Below are 16,415 nucleotides of genomic sequence, written 5' to 3' on the forward strand. Positions count from 1 at the left end.
TTTACAGGTCAGGTTTTTTTTTGCCAGGTGCTTGCCGCACCTGATGAACTTTCATGGACCTTGGTGGCGAGCTAAGATTCTAAACCTATCCTCCCTGCCACATGGTGAAGTAGGATTAAACGGAAATTAATTAACTTTACCCCCGAAGCTTTTCTTTTGCCTTTACTGGGCACCTGAAAATAATCATGTGAATATGAATGAACTTGTTGATATCTTGAATACAACTATTTTGTAACGCATACCTGGTTTCAGTTTGTATTTTTCACACACATTGAGCTCCATAGTCGTTCCTAGTTCTTCTGAATATCACTCATTTAATTACAGCTAATACACTTGCTACAAGGGGACCAAGAACAGAGCCCTGAGGGACCCCTGTAGTTAATTGACAAGGGTCGGACTCTGACCCTCTCCAAGTTACCCTGTAGGTACGGTCTTTGAGGTATGAGGTGAGGAGGGAAAGTGCAGAGCCTGAAACTCCAAGTTCTTGGAGAGTGTGAAGGAGGATCTGATGGTTCACCGTGTCGAATGCAGCAGACAGGTCCAACAGGATGATGACAGAGGAGAGGGAGGCTGCTTTGGCCGTGTGCAGTTCCTCAGTGACAGCAAGGAGGGCAGTTTCTGTGGAGTGACCTGCCTTGAAACCAGACTGGTGCGGATCCAGAAGGTTGTTCTGATGGAGATAACAGGAGAGTTGTCTAAAGACAGCGCGTTCAAGTGTTTTAGACGGGAACGGGAGGAGAGAGACAGGCCTGTAGTTTATAACATCAGACGGGTCGAGAGTGGGTTTCTTTAGGAGAGGGTTTACTCTCGCCTCCTTGAGACTGTTTGGAAAGTGACCAGAAGTTAGAGAAGTGTTGATGAAATGGGTGAGAAACGGTAGAATATCAGGAGCGATAGTCTGAAGGAGGTTTGAGGGGATAGGGTCCAGACGACAGGTGGTAGGGCGGGCAGAGGTAATGAGGGTAGGAACCTCACTTGGAGAGAGAGGGGAGAAGGAGGTTAGTGTGTGGGTGGAAGGAGGGTCTGGAGACCCAGCGGTGAGTAGAGGTGAGTCAGAAAAAGAAGAGCGAATATCATCAACCTTTTTTTCAAAGTGGTTAACAAAGTCACTTGACAGAAGGGGGGAGGGGGGAGGGGCTCTGGGGGGTCCAAGAGGGAAGAGGGGGGAGGGGCTTTGGGGGGGTTCAAGGAGGGAGGAGGGGGAAGGGGCTTTGGGGGGGTCCAGGAGGGAGGAGGGGGGAGGGGCTTTGGGGGGGTCCAGGAGGGAGGAGGGGGGAGGGGCTTTGGGGGGGTCCAAGAGGGAGGAGGGGGAGGGGCTTTGGGGGGGTCCAGGGGGGAGGAGAAGATGGAAAATAGTTTTTTAGGATTGGAATAGGAAGATTGGATCTTATCTTGAAAGAAAGTGCTTTTTGCCTGAGAGATCAAAGCAGAGAAAGTGGAGAGGAAAGCCTGATAGGTTAGGAGGTTGTCATGGTGTTTCCACCGTTTCCGCTCTGCTGCCCGAAGGACGGTTCTATTAGCACGCAGTGCGTCATTTAGCCAGGGAGCAGGAGGGGACTGACGAGCCTGCCGAGATGTGAGAGGACAGAGAGAGTCCAGAGAGGATGAGAGAGGACAGAAAGGATGAGAGAGTCCAGAGAGGATGTGAGAGGACAGAGAGAGTCCAGATAGGATGAGAGAGTAGAGAGGAGAGTTTCTGCAGCAGAGTTTGGAGGCAGGAGTTGTAACGAGTCAGAGGAAGGGAGGGCTGAGAGCACCGAGGAGGCAAAGGTAGAAGGGGAGAGGGAACGGAGGTTACGGCGGACAGGTGCAGGATGAGAAGAGATTAGTTTGTTATGTTTGGAGAGGGGTAGAGAGAATGAGATGAAGAAGTGATCGGATGTGTGGAGCGGGTTTACACAGAGGTTAGAAGTAGAGCAGTTCCTTGAGAAGATGAGACAAATAAAGGGCGGTGACGGCCGTCAGCGAATCGAGTCGGCCCTTGACGACCGGCTGTTCTGCGATTCTCCAGATTCTACTATGGCCAGTCTGCGGAGGGTGAAAAATATATACCGGAAGTAAAAAAAGACGTGCAACGGGACGGTGTTCCCATGGGAAACAAAACTTAAAATGGAACAATCTCATCTCTTAACATTCACAACTTATTATGAATTAAACATTCACAAACTTATCATTATGTATACACATGTTTAACTCCGTTACATATGCACGCAACGAACAGAAGAGCGTAGGGCAGAATTAGGAGGGAATTCCGTCTCGTAGCGTTTGTGCACCATTTTGAAATGCCGCTCCTAAATGACCCTTCTTCGATAAAGCCACGCTGGCATTGCAGATGACAGATGGACTTTGAATTGGAATTTCAAAAATAATCATCCTCCCACTCGGAGTGAAAATTATATATTTTGGGCTTTTTTGCTTCTGCCATAATTGCGGTCTTGTGTGTGTGCGGACTGTCACTCCTGTTAACACGGAGAACGTCAGCAAACTAGTGCCCACTGCCCACCAGCCACGCCCCGACGCATGGGGTCACGCCAATCACAAAGCTTTGATGCCTTCAAGTGAGTTATTCTGGCACAGGAAGATTATGTTGTAGGACATTAACGATAAAACAGAATATTGTTGTTCTATTTTTAGACACATCTCGCGATCGACTGGGAATCTCCCCACGATCGACTGGTTGGGCACCCCTGCGTCAGGTGGTCCGCAAGCATTTTTTATTGGTTAAGTGTCCTTGGTATGAAAAAGTTTGAGAAACACTGCGCTAGTGGATGGTTATTAATAATAATAAATAATAGAAAAAATTGATTAAAACAATTTATACATTTTTTTTAAATTTTTCATTTTAATTTTCTAATCATCATCGCGACCCCCACTTTGGGAAGCCCTGCTCTAGGCGGCTCCGTGATGTTGCACTGTTGGATGAGCCTGTGACTTCAGTTTTTCATTGGCATATCTACACTGTAGTAATGTACAAATGAAGCTTAGCGCGAGTTCAACCAGGAAGACAGTCTTTAGTCATTCATTCACAGATTTCCAGCTAACTACTCTCAATAATCCCTGCTCCTCTATTCCCACAAGCCCATCCAGTGGCGGCGCCAGGCTACAGCCATACCAAGAAATGACTTAGCCCCACCATGAAAAATGATGTTAAAGTAAGCAAAATAAAGTCTGCCAACTCGCGCACAGTAACTCGCACAGACAGCAGTTAGTCAGATTGAGTTCAGCCACTTGTCTGGAAATACCGAAGACCAGAAACGGTTTTGAAAACTTTTGTCACGTAGTGATCGTCTTCTCAATAGAACATCTTTGATAACGTCTTCTGGCCAATCAGAATCACGATAACGGCGTGGTGTTGTTGCAGGAAGTCCCGGAGAATACTTTTGCTGTAGTACATCTCTATATACATCGATACAAATGGCCTCAAATGGCCTTCTGGATTTATATTTGAATTGTATGTTTTTTTTGTTTAATGCCTTTGTTTTATGTTGAAACTTGTTGTGTGCCGAGTTGGTCAGGACTCCCTGGAAGAAGAGATCTTGTATCTCAATGGGACTTTCCTGGATAAATAAAGGATAAATAAAAATAAAAAATACAACATTACGTGTGGATAGAAATCAACACGTAATGAAATAATTCCCCATGGTTTGATGATTGTCTTTCATTTTGACACACAGAACAACGGGGGCTATCCACCCTTATCCACAATGTAAAGTCATGCACAGGAGCAGCAGGTTCAGCTTTCAGAACAAAGTAACACAAAACTAAAATGGCATTCATTTTTTTAAATATGTCGTGTAGTAATAGATTTATTTATTTTTCATCTCAAGAGAGGACCAGAATGTGTATTTTATGTTAGTATTTCAAAAAATACCTGGGGGAGAATCCCCCCCAGACCCCCCTGCAGGGGTTGGGCTTTCAGCAGGTCAACTCTTTCACCTGTGGGGAAATTGCAGGATCGGCACCAGGTCGCTGTAGTATATAGTGCCGCGCACATATACCATCAGGACGTTACTGATGGGCTGCGGAGTGATACTGTGTGTATGCAAGCCCGCATCTGGACGCATCTATGTATCATGGCTGTTACCTGTTAAGTAATAAAGATACCTCATACAAAGGTCTACGGATACCTGATCACTCTCCATGACCTGCGGTCAACTATATAGCATAAAGGACTATTACATGGTGTCAGAAGTCGGTCCAGTTCGTCACTTTGCCGGAGCTAAACAGATGAAAGTTTTGCTATCCTAAAGCCTAGCTAACAGGTGCGGTCCCCAGAGAGCGGGAGGCGCAATTTTTTTGGAAGAAAGAAAAAAGAGAGATGGATTGATTTGAATTACCATCCCCACTGGTACTCACTGGCAACTTGGGAGAAAACTGGCGACGATGGGAACAACGCTTCCAAATCTACATGAGTGGTGCAGACGGTAAGGACAGGAAGATTAAAGTGGCCATACTGCTGCCCGCACTAGGAGAGGAGGCTCTTGAAGTTTACAACACGCTAGACATCGCACATGAACAGACTGTTAATGATATTCATTCAGAGCCTATTGTCTGCCTAAGAAGAACACAGTGTTTGAGAGACATCAGTTTTGGGCACATCCTGTCAGGTAACACCACGATGGAGAAATATGTGACGGAGCTCAAGCTAAAGAGCAAGGATTGTGAATTTTATACCACAGAAAATGACATGATCAGAGACAAGATTGTGTTTAGTGTGAATGACCAGAGACTGAAAGAGAGACTTTGAAGAGAACCTAATCTCACATTCGAAAGGGCCTGCAGAGCTGCTGAGACGGCCAAGTTCAAATGCTAGCTCTGAATGCAGCAGCCCAGGAGATGTCTGCACTTGCAGTGAACAAGACAAAAGACACGCACACCGCCTGTACAACGTCCACAAGACATGGGACAAAGACATGAAACATGCACACAATGTGGTCAGTCACACCAGCCAAGACAGTGTCCGGCATACGGAGAATCCTGCCATCATTGTGGAAAACAGAATCACTATGCAAAACTGTGTAGGTCAGCTAAAGCCCAACATCACAAGACTAGAGATGTCCCGATCCGACCACGTGATTTTCAAAAGATCGGAAGAAAAAAATCGGGGATCGGGAATTTATTAATTTTATTTTTATAAAATATTTTAGTTAATGTTACAAAACAAAAAAGACCATGTTCACGTCTTTGGTTTAAAATGACACAACATCATGTATGTGTTGCTTTCTTTGGGCTTGTTTTCAGACCTGCTTATTCCTCTCAAAGCAACAGAGTGGGCGCAGTGTCTCATAGCAGCAGCAAGCTAACGAGAGGCTACGTTCAGCTGGTGACTCGGGAGTCGGGACAGAGAAAATGTCAGGAGTTTGGAAGTATTATAAAATTGAAAGCGAAGGCAGTGTAACAGCCAGATGCAATGTTTGCAAGGCGGAGGTTCCGCGTGGTGGAAAGAACAGAGCTACGTTCAACACGACCGATCTAACACGCTACCTGAGAAACAAACAACAACAACAACACGGCGAGTACACAGCGGCCACTCAGGTAACGGCACTGAGACAACCGACACTTTCAGAGACTTTTAAAAGGAAAGAGAAACTGCCCCAGAACGGCGAAAAGGCCAAACACACTAGGGCTGTGCAATTAATCGTATTTTAATCGCGATTACGGCTTTCGACGATTATGAAAACAGCATAATTGACAAAATACGATTATTTTGCTGGGTGCGCTTTCGCCCCTCCCTAAAATCCCACTCGGCCACGTGGGAGTGACGTGTTGTGAGTGTTCAGCGCGAGCGAAGATGTCAGAACAAGAGCAGCAACTCGTTAAAAAGAAGGGTACAACTATTTCCACTATTTGCCATTACATTTCACATCGCTAAAGACATGTGCCCAGTTAGCACTGTTAGCAACCAGGGCTTCAAGCAACTTGTCAACACGTTGGACAAGCGTTACGCGATGCCGCCTCGGTATTATTGCAGCAGGTCTGCGCTGCCTGCACGATATGACACATGCCGTGGGGAAGTTGAGAGAGATGTGGCTTCAGCTGACTACTTTAATACCACAACAGACCTATGGTCTAGCCCAGGGGTGCCCAACCAGTCGATCGCGAGATGTGTCTAAAAATAGAACAACAATATTCTGTTTTATCGTTAATGTCCTGTAACATAATCTTCCTGTGCCAGAATAATGCACTTGAACGCATCACAGCTTTGTGATTGGCCGGCGTCACTCCATGTGTCGGGGCGTGGCTGAGGGTCTTCAGTCCAGGTGGCTCGTCACCTGCCTGCGCTCATCTCTGAAACCAGACCATGTCAACAGGCTTTAAGAGATGGCATGAGCAGCCCTACCAGCATGTGCCATGGTGGCCTACACATTTTTATTTGGTCTTAAATTGTAGTTCAACATTTATTTCCTGTTACTTCTGGACCATGACGGTTGGCCAGCCTTCAACATTTAACTGAGTGGAATATGTTGAATATGTTTTACCAACATGTTGGCTATATGTTAAGGAGTGTTCAGCAGGTTGTGACCGTGCACTGCATCATATTTGATTTAATTTATTTTGGTCTAATTTATTTTTATTTATCATATTAATAATATATGTTTAGTATGGTTTTGGAAGTGCGCTCCCACATATTTGTTGATCTTGTTTATTGGTAGAATATTATTTGTTTTAAAGTTCAATAAATGGTCAATGAATAATCGTCAAAATAATCGTGATATCAATTATTGACCCAAATAATCGTGATTATGATTTTTGCCATAATCGCACAGCCCTAGAACACACAACAGCCCAGATAGCTGAATTCATCGCGTTGGATGACCAGCCGTTATCTGTTACCTTTTTTTCTCTTAATGCATTGCATACAAATCGGTATCGGCAGATTGTCAACATCAAATGATCGGAATTGGATCGGGAGCAAAAAAAGGTGATCGGGACATCCCTACACAAGACAGTACACGATGTTTCTCCGGAAATAGACACCCTACATGTTGGGACAGTGAACATCGATCAGCTGAAGTCTAAAGCTGACAAGTCGTGGCAGTCTAATGTAAACGTTGACTGCATGTGTGTGAAGGTTAAGTTGGACACGGGAGCAGAGGCCAACGTCCTGCCACTGAAAGTATTCACAGCGCTGACCCGAAAAGCCGGACGTGAAAGAAGAGCACACCTCAAACTGCAGCCTACAAAGACGTGCTGGTGGCGTACGGAGGGATGAGGCCGAAGGGGTGGTGACACTCAGATGCTCCACTCCCACAACACAGGCAAGTCTGACATGTGATGTTTCGGCACGCATCCATTCCCTTATGAGGAAACGAGGAGGCATGTGAAGAACTGCGCCTGGTGAAAAGAGTGGACTCGATAGAAGTGAAACTTCCCACAAGACGAGCTCGTAGCTCAGCAGCCAACTGTCACTGGGTTTAGGTGCTGGAGAACATCACATCCACACCGACCCCAAGGCCACGCCTGTCATCCATGGCTGTAGGAAGATACCACTGGCCGTAACGGACAGACTGAGAGACTCGATGACTGGTTCCAAGCTGATGGTATCGTGCAGGTACCTGGTACACCATGGGTTAACAGCCTGGAGATCCCAGGGACTTGAACAAAGCTGTTCTCAGGCAGCACGACTCCATTCCAGCCACCGGTGAGGTTCTGTGCAAACCAGCTGGTAAGAAAGTGCTGGATGGAAACGATGGATATTGGCAGATAAAGCTGAGAAAGAGTCCTCCCTACTGCGCACGTGGAACACGCCCTGGGGAGACACCGCTTTAACCGCCTTCCATTCGGGATCAAGTCGGCAAGGGAGGTTTTCCAGCAACGCAACTGAGAGACATTTGGAGACATCCAAGGGATCCACATCGCTGCAGACGACATGATAGTTGCTGCATCGTCAGAGAAAGAACACGATGAGATATTACAGGAAGTGAAGCCAGAGCGAAGGAGGCTAATGTGAAGTTCAACCAAGACGAGATGCAGCACGAGGTGAGCAGTGTCAGCTGCACGGGCCACACGGTCCCTTCAGAGGGCGTGAGAGCAGACAACGCTAAGATCACGGCCATCACAGGCATGCCAACACCAACCGACAAACAGGACTACAGCGACTGCTGGGCAAGGTGAAAAACCTAGCTCAGTACATCCCAGGCGAGGCCGCCATATCAGCACCACGGAGACGGTGAGGGAAGACAGTGTGTGGCTGTGGCAGCACGAACACGATGAAGCAGTCAAACTGAAAGATGCTCTCAGTACAGCTCATCATACGGGCCGATGCATCCAAAGAAGGGTTGGGGGCGTGTCTAATGCACGAGGGCCGCCCAGTAGCCTCAAGAGCACGAACACAAACAGAAAAGAACTATGCTCAAATAGAAAAGGAACGGTTAGCAATGGTCTTCTCTGTGAAGAGGTTGCATCAGTACGTGTGCGGACTGAAGTGGACGTGCAGTCAGACCTCTGGAAAGCACTCTGGAAAGCCGCGTGGAGCAGCTCCTTCCAGACTCCAACGGATGCTCCTCCAGCTGCAGCGATAAGACTTGAATGTCATCTCCACACCAGGTAAAGACGTTGTTGCCACATCTTCAGGTCAGCACTACAGGAGACATCTGAGGAGAACACCACACGACGCCCAAACGGACCCAGAACCTGACTTCCCTGAAGACAATCAGCTGTGCACGCCAGATGCAGACACGTCAGAGACTGTTCAATGTGAAATGTCTTCACCGCAGAGCACAAGAAGAACCAGATGTGGCCGACTCATTGGACCACCTGAGAGATACAAAGATGTCCTCATTAGCTCAGGCTAAAGGTTGTGCTAACACAGAGTTAACACGTCAACACGTGTTGTTTATATACAGGACTCATGTGTGTGAGGATGTTGGAGTGATATACACTGATTCTAAGTTGACATGTTAATGTTCATACAAAATATAATTTCATATATTCGTACGTTAACAAGTGAACAATGTTAATATTGAGACCGTTATAGAATGTTTACTACAGCAAATGTTATATGCAACTTTCATTGTAAGAAAGGAGGATGTAGTTTATAGTGCCGCGCACATATACCATCAGGACGTGAGTGATGGGGTGCGGCTGCGGAGTGATACTGTGTGTATACAAGCCCGCATCGAGGACGCATGTATGTATCATGGCTGTAGACCTGTTAAGTAATAAAGATACCTCATACAAAGGTCTACGGATACCTGATTACTCTCCATGACCAACTTTATAGCATAAAGGACTATTACAGTCACTCTTTTTATTTACTACAAGACACGTGTGCCTTTTTATTTCATACAGTTCCATTTGGATTGAGACAGGGAAATAATCTAAACCTCACACGTGGCGTCTCACTGTCAAGGGGGGCGGGTATGTAATTGCATTGCAAATACTGACTTGAGCCCCCCCGCTGTGTGGGTTAGCCCTACCAGAGATGACCCAACACACACACTCTGGAGCCGCCGCTGAGCCCATCACAGAGCATGGCTAACCCTTTACATCTGCTCTCTGCCTCCTGACAGCTGTCATGTCAGGAGACTGGACGCAGCCCTCCTCCACTCCTTCCACCTCCCAAAGCCAGGGTCAAGCGTAAACCAGTCCTCTCCAGACCTCCATCAATCCCTTCATGCCTTCACCACCACCAGTGTCTAGACCCCAGTGGGCTTCATCGGTTCGGTTCCCCCCGAATGATATTATATAGCACAACGGGGTCTAATCGCCAAATACCGTTACATTCATCCGTGTGTACCCGGGAATACATAGTTACATCAAAACTGTCTCTCCTGATTGAAATGACAAAAAAGCCTAAAGTGATACTCACATGCATCAGTTATTAAAGTAAGTTAAACCCGATACTCACATTTATCAGTTACTGCTCACGTGCTGCTTTCTCTCTGAGACCGGACCGACATTTTCTTTGTTTCCTCATCACCAGCGCGCATTGCATCCTGGGATACGGTGAGCTGCGAGGAAGAGGACTCTTCAAATCCGGGAAAAGAAGAAGTCCGTTTTCCAACCCGCCCCTCCCCCCTCTCCTCTGTCTGTCCGCAGAATCCGAAGTCCTTTATTGGTCCCACAGAGGGACATTAACATGGTTACAGCAACAGTGGAGATAGATGCTGCTCCCAGACCGTAGTGGAGGAATACAGGGGAGGACTCTCTGCAGTCTTCCCGGACTGAAGCACCAGGCTTCGGCTTCAATAACCCACTCTGAAATGAGGCAGACAGGCAGGCTGTTCCTTGGGAGGCCGCTGTGTTTCCTCAGGACTTTGTTATACAGCTAACTGGAGACAGACTGATCACTGCTGCTACTCCCGCTCTCTTCGACACACACTATGCTCGCTCACTCTCGCTCTACACATGCACGCGCCACATGCACGCGCCAAATCTCACTCTCTTTCTTAAAGGGATAGGCGACCCCACTCTGCATGACCCTGCTATGAGATAGAGAGAGAGAGAGAGAGAGAGAGAGAGAGAGAGAGAGAGAGAGAGAGAGAGAGAGAGAGAGAGAGAGAGAGAGAGATAGATGCATCACATTCATGAATAGAGTGTTTGTATCAGACCTTAGGTAGAGGCTGTTCAGTAGAGCTGATGTTACTCTAGCTATCCTGAAGGTGGCAGCAGAGGAGGATATATTGATGTAACCTCTATAAATATGTATATAAATAACAATAAAGGAATAAAGTCAGTAAATAAATAGAATAAGAAATAAAATGATGTTGTTGCTCATGGAAGTTGGTCACCAAGAAGAAGGGACACAGGGGAAATGCCATTTGAGGGGGGGGGGGGGGGTCGCCAACTATTTGATATTTAAAATAATATTTTTAATCCTCTTTTCATACAACTTTATTTATATTTTGAGGACAAGTTTATCCAGAAAAACAAGTGCATGTATTATTTACATGTTGGATTGTTTATTTCTAGTCTTTTCATTTCTCTACAACGTCTTGTCTTTTTATGCTGCTGCCACGCAAACATTTCCCTAGTTGGGATGAATAAATGTTCCTAGGATTAACATGATGACACAGCCCCTAGAGAGAAAGGCATATGACATGTAATGTTTATTGCTTAGATAGGCCAGAGCTAATCTGAACTACGCATAGAATACTGCTTTATATCCCTCCATCTTGTGACTGTGTAACTCCCTCTCTTGGATATCAGCATGTGAAGGACACTGCTCAGGAACTACTCTCTGTATGTGATGACTCCTTCCTTTCTGGAGAGGATCATAAATACATGGATCCTGAGGTTGAAGCTCAAGACGGGGACGAGTGATATTTGTCTGATAGTATACTGGCCTCTCTGAATCCCCGTCTCAGTTATCCAGCAAGATAAACACTTCCATTCATCTCGGGACCACCAGGTTGAGATCAGTCTCTAACATAAGCGGTGTGAGGCAAGGCAAGCTATTAATACAGCACCTTTCAACACAAGGCAAGAGCATTGCATCTTTTAAAGCTGCACGACAGTGGAACTCAATCCCAGTAAGGAATAGAGAACAAAACACCTGCAGTTTATTTAAATGCAACTTAAAAACATGGTTAGTGGAAAGTCAGCTCTGTCAACACCGACACAATCTGCACTTTACAACGCTCTGTTTGTACATGTGCCTTGACCTGTTGCTATCTGTCTGTGAATATGTATTTTAGTTCTGTTTTTCTATATGCTTTAATCATAATATAAGCATCTCTGTTGAATGTTGTTTTACTGATTGTATTTACCTGTTATTTGAAGTGAATTTTAGTTTTTAGGATGACTTTCAACATCTGTCCAGGGACTACAGACGAAAAATAGCCTGTTGGCTAACTCCGACGCATTTACAGAAATGTCAATCAATGTGCACTGTCCCTGTCAAATAAATATATATAAAAAATTAAATTAAATTAAGAAATAGTGCAGCAGAAACAATTTATATAATGGCATTTGAAAAAAATCATTTAAAAGCAAAGATAAAACATGAACAACAAGTTACAGTGCGGTGTGAGATGTGAATAGTTCAATTAAAAGCAGCGGCAAAAAGAAAAGTCTTCATGATGGATTTAAAAGTAGAGTTTGTTCCAGATATTTGGAGCATAATAACTGAACCTCTCCATGTTTGGTTCTGACTCTGGGGACAGAAAGCTGACCAGAAGACCTGAGAGTTCTGGATGGTTCATCATTTAGCAGGAGGTCAGACATTTATTTTGGGCCTAAACCATTCAGTGCTTTATAAACCAGCAGCAGTGTTTTAAAATCAACTCTTTGACAGACAGGAAGCCAGTGTAAAGACTTCAGAACTGGACTGATCCTCTTTCTTAGTGTCAGTGAGGAACCAGTGTAAAGACTTCAGAACTGGACTGATCCTCTTTCTTAGTGTCAGTGAGGAACCAGTGTAAAGACCTCAGAACTGGACTGATCCTCTTTCTTAGTGTCAGTGAGGAACCAGTGTAAAGACTTCAGAACTGGACTGATCCTCTTCTTAGTGTCAGTGAGGAACCAGTGTAAAGACTTCAGAACTGGACTGATCCTCTTTCTTAGTGTTAGTGAGGAACCAGTGTAAAGACTTCAGAACTGGACTGATCCTCTTTCTTAGTGTTAGTGAGGAACCAGTGTAAAGACTTCAGAACTGGACTGATCCTCTTTCTTAGTGTTAGTGAGGAACCAGTGTAAAGACTTCAGAACTGGACTGATCCACTTTCTTAGTGTTAGTGAGGAACCAGTGTAAAGACTTCAGAACTGGACTGATCCTCTTTCTTAGTGTTAGTGAGGAACCAGTGTAAAGACTTCAGAACTGGACTGATCCTCTTTCTTAGTGTTAGTGAGGAACCAGTGTAAAGACTTCAGAACTGGACTGATCCACTTTCTTAGTGTCAGTGAGGAACCAGCGTAAAGACCTCAGAACTGGACTGATCCTCTTTCTGAGTGTTAGTGAGGAACCAGTGTAAAGACCTCAGAACTGGACTGATCCTCTTTCTGAGTGTTAGTGAGGAACCAGTGTAAAGACCTCAGAACTGGACTGATCCACTTTCTTAGTGTTAGTGAGGAACCAGCGTAAAGACCTCAGAACTGGACTGATCCTCTTTCTTAGTGTCAGTGAGGAACCAGTGTAAAGACCTCAGAACTGGACTGATCCTCTTTCTTAGTGTCAGTGAGGAACCAGTGTAAAGACTTCAGAACTGGACTGATCCTCTTTCTTAGTGTCAGTGAGGAACCAGTGTAAAGACTTCAGAACTGGACTGATCCTCTTTCTTAGTGTTAGTGAGGAACCAGTGTAAAGACTTCAGAACTGGACTGATCCACTTTCTTAGTGTCAGTGAGGAACCAGTGTAAAGACTTCAGAACTGGACTGATCCACTTTCTTAGTGTTAGTGAGGAACCAGTGTAAAGACTTCAGAACTGGACTGATCCACTTTCTTAGTGTCAGTGAGGAACCAGTGTAAAGACTTCAGAACTGGACTGATCCACTTTCTTAGTGTTAGTGAGGAACCAGTGTAAAGACATCAGAACTAGACTGATCCTCTTTCTTAGTGTCAGTGAGGAACCAGTGTAAAGACCTCAGAACTGGACTGATCCTCTTTCTGAGTGTTAGTGAGGAACCAGTGTAAAGACCTCAGAACTGGACTGATCCACTTTCTTAGTGTTAGTGAGGAACCAGCGTAAAGACCTCAGAACTGGACTGATCCTCTTTCTTAGTGTCAGTGAGGAACCAGTGTAAAGACCTCAGAACTGGACTGATCCTCTTTCTTAGTGTCAGTGAGGAACCAGTGTAAAGACTTCAGAACTGGACTGATCCTCTTTCTTAGTGTCAGAGAGGAACCAGTGTAAAGACTTCAGAACTGGACTGATCCACTTTCTTAGTGTCAGTGAGGAACCAGTGTAAAGACTTCAGAACTGGACTGATCCTCTTTCTTAGTGTCAGTGAGGAACCAGTGTAAAGACTTCAGAACTGGACTGATCCACTTTCTTAGTGTCAGAGAGGAACCAGTGTAAAGACCTCAGAACTGGACTGATCCTCTTTCTTAGTGTCAGTGAGGAACCAGTGTAAAGACTTCAGAACTGGACTGATCCTCTTTCTTAGTGTCAGTGAGGAACCAGTGTAAAGACCTCAGAACTGGACTGATCCTCTTTCTTAGTGTTAGTGAGGAACCAGTGTAAAGACTTCAGAACTGGACTGATCCACTTTCTTAGTGTCAGAGAGGAACCAGTGTAAAGACCTCAGAACTGGACTGATCCTCTTTCTTAGTGTCAGTGAGGAACCAGTGTAAAGACTTCAGAACTGGACTGATCCTCTTTCTTAGTGTCAGTGAGGAACCAGTGTAAAGACTTCAGAACTGGACTGATCCTCTTTCTTAGTGTCAGTGAGGAACCAGTGTAAAGACCTCAGAACTGGACTGATCCTCTTTCTTAGTGTCAGTGAGGAACCAGTGTAAAGACTTCAGAACTGGACTGATCCACTTTCTTAGTGTCAGTGAGGAACCAGTGTAAAGACTTCAGAACTGGACTGATCCTCTTTCTTAGTGTCAGTGAGTAACCAGTGTAAAGACTTCAGAACTGGACTGATCCTCTTTCTTAGTGTCAGAGAGGAACCAGTGTAAAGACTTCAGAACTGGACTGATCCACTTTCTTAGTGTTAGTGAGGAACCAGTGTAAAGACTTCAGAACTGGACTGATCCACTTTCTTAGTGTCAGTGAGGAACCAGTGTAAAGACTTCAGAACTGGACTGATCCACTTTCTTAGTGTTAGTGAGGAACCAGTGTAAAGACATCAGAACTAGACTGATCCTCTTTCTGAGTGTTAGTGAGGAACCAGCGTAAAGACCTCAGAACTGGACTGATCCTCTTTCTGAGTGTTAGTGAGGAACCAGTGTAAAGACATCAGAACTAGACTGATCCTCTTTCTGAGTGTCAGTGAGGAACCAGCGTAAAGACCTCAGAACTGGACTGATCCTCTTTCTGAGTGTCAGTGAGGAACCAGTGTAAAGACTTCAGAACTGGACTGATCCTCTTTCTTAGTGTCAGAGAGGAACCAGTGTAAAGACTTCAGAACTGGACTGATCCACTTTCTTAGTGTCAGTGAGGAACCAGTGTAAAGACTTCAGAACTGGACTGATCCTCTTTCTTAGTGTCAGTGAGGAACCAGTGTAAAGACTTCAGAACTGGACTGATCCACTTTCTTAGTGTCAGAGAGGAACCAGTGTAAAGACCTCAGAACTGGACTGATCCTCTTTCTTAGTGTCAGTGAGGAACCAGTGTAAAGACTTCAGAACTGGACTAATCCTCTTTCTTAGTGTCAGTGAGGAACCAGTGTAAAGACCTCAGAACTGGACTGATCCTCTTTCTTAGTGTCAGTGAGGAACCAGTGTAAAGACTTCAGAACTGGACTGATCCACTTTCTTAGTGTCAGAGAGGAACCAGTGTAAAGACCTCAGAACTGGACTGATCCTCTTTCTTAGTGTCAGTGAGGAACCAGTGTAAAGACTTCAGAACTGGACTGATCCTCTTTCTTAGTGTCAGTGAGGAACCAGTGTAAAGACCTCAGAACTGGACTGATCCTCTTTCTTAGTGTCAGTGAGGAACCAGTGTAAAGACTTCAGAACTGGACTGATCCACTTTCTTAGTGTCAGTGAGGAACCAGTGTAAAGACTTCAGAACTGGACTGATCCTCTTTCTTAGTGTCAGTGAGTAACCAGTGTAAAGACTTCAGAACTGGACTGATCCTCTTTCTTAGTGTCAGAGAGGAACCAGTGTAAAGACTTCAGAACTGGACTGATCCTCTTTCTTAGTGTCAGTGAGGAACCAGTGTAAAGACTTCAGAACTGGACTGATCCTCTTTCTTAGTGTCAGTGAGGAACCAGTGTAAAGACTTCAGAACTGGACTGATCCTCTTTCTTAGTGTCAGTGAGGAACCAGTGTAAAGACCTCAGAACTGGACTGATCCTCTTTCTTAGTGTCAGTGAGGAACCAGTGTAAAGACCTCAGAACTGGACTGATCCTCTTTCTTAGTGTCAGTGAGGAACCAGTGTAAAGACTTCAGAACTGGACTGATCCTCTTTCTTAGTGTCAGTGAGGAACCAGTGTAAAGACTTCAGAACTGGACTGATCCTCTTTCTTAGTGTCAGTGAGGAACCAGTGTAAAGACCTCAGAACTGGACTGATCCTCTTTCTTAGTGTCAGTGAGGAACCAGTGTAAATGTGGTCTCTTAAACATAAGATCTCTAGCATAAGATCTCTAACATAAGATCTCTAGCATCTAAAGCAATATTGGTAAATTATTTAATATCAGTTATAATATTAACCTCTCTGAAGAACCAGCACCTTACCGTGGTAGAGAGGTTTGTGTGCCCTGATGAACCTGGGGGCTGTGTTGTCTGGAACCTGGTGTTCCTGGTAGGGTCTCCCATGGCAAATTGGTCTCAGGCAAGGGGCCGGACTAAGATTGGTTCAAA

At 45.2% G+C, this 16,415-nt stretch overlaps 2 protein-coding genes across 2 annotated transcripts in view; both read right to left on the reverse strand.

Moving 5' to 3' along the window:
* LOC117441582 (zinc finger protein 271-like) overlaps nucleotides 1-10,340 on the reverse strand; it is a 450,813-nt gene extending 440,473 nt beyond the window's left edge. Inside the window, exon 1 of the mRNA XM_034077647.1 lies at nucleotides 9,851-10,340. The gene's annotated coding sequence lies outside the window, so the exon portion shown is untranslated. The remainder of the gene's footprint in view (nucleotides 1-9,850) is intronic.
* Nucleotides 1-16,415, reverse strand: part of LOC139433299 (zinc finger protein 883-like) — a 36,118-nt gene that overhangs the window by 8,894 nt on the left and 10,809 nt on the right. The window lies entirely within an intron of this gene.

Source organism: Pseudochaenichthys georgianus, unplaced genomic scaffold (assembly GCF_902827115.2).
Source record: "Pseudochaenichthys georgianus unplaced genomic scaffold, fPseGeo1.2 scaffold_180_arrow_ctg1, whole genome shotgun sequence".
NCBI lineage: Eukaryota > Metazoa > Chordata > Actinopteri > Perciformes > Channichthyidae > Pseudochaenichthys > Pseudochaenichthys georgianus.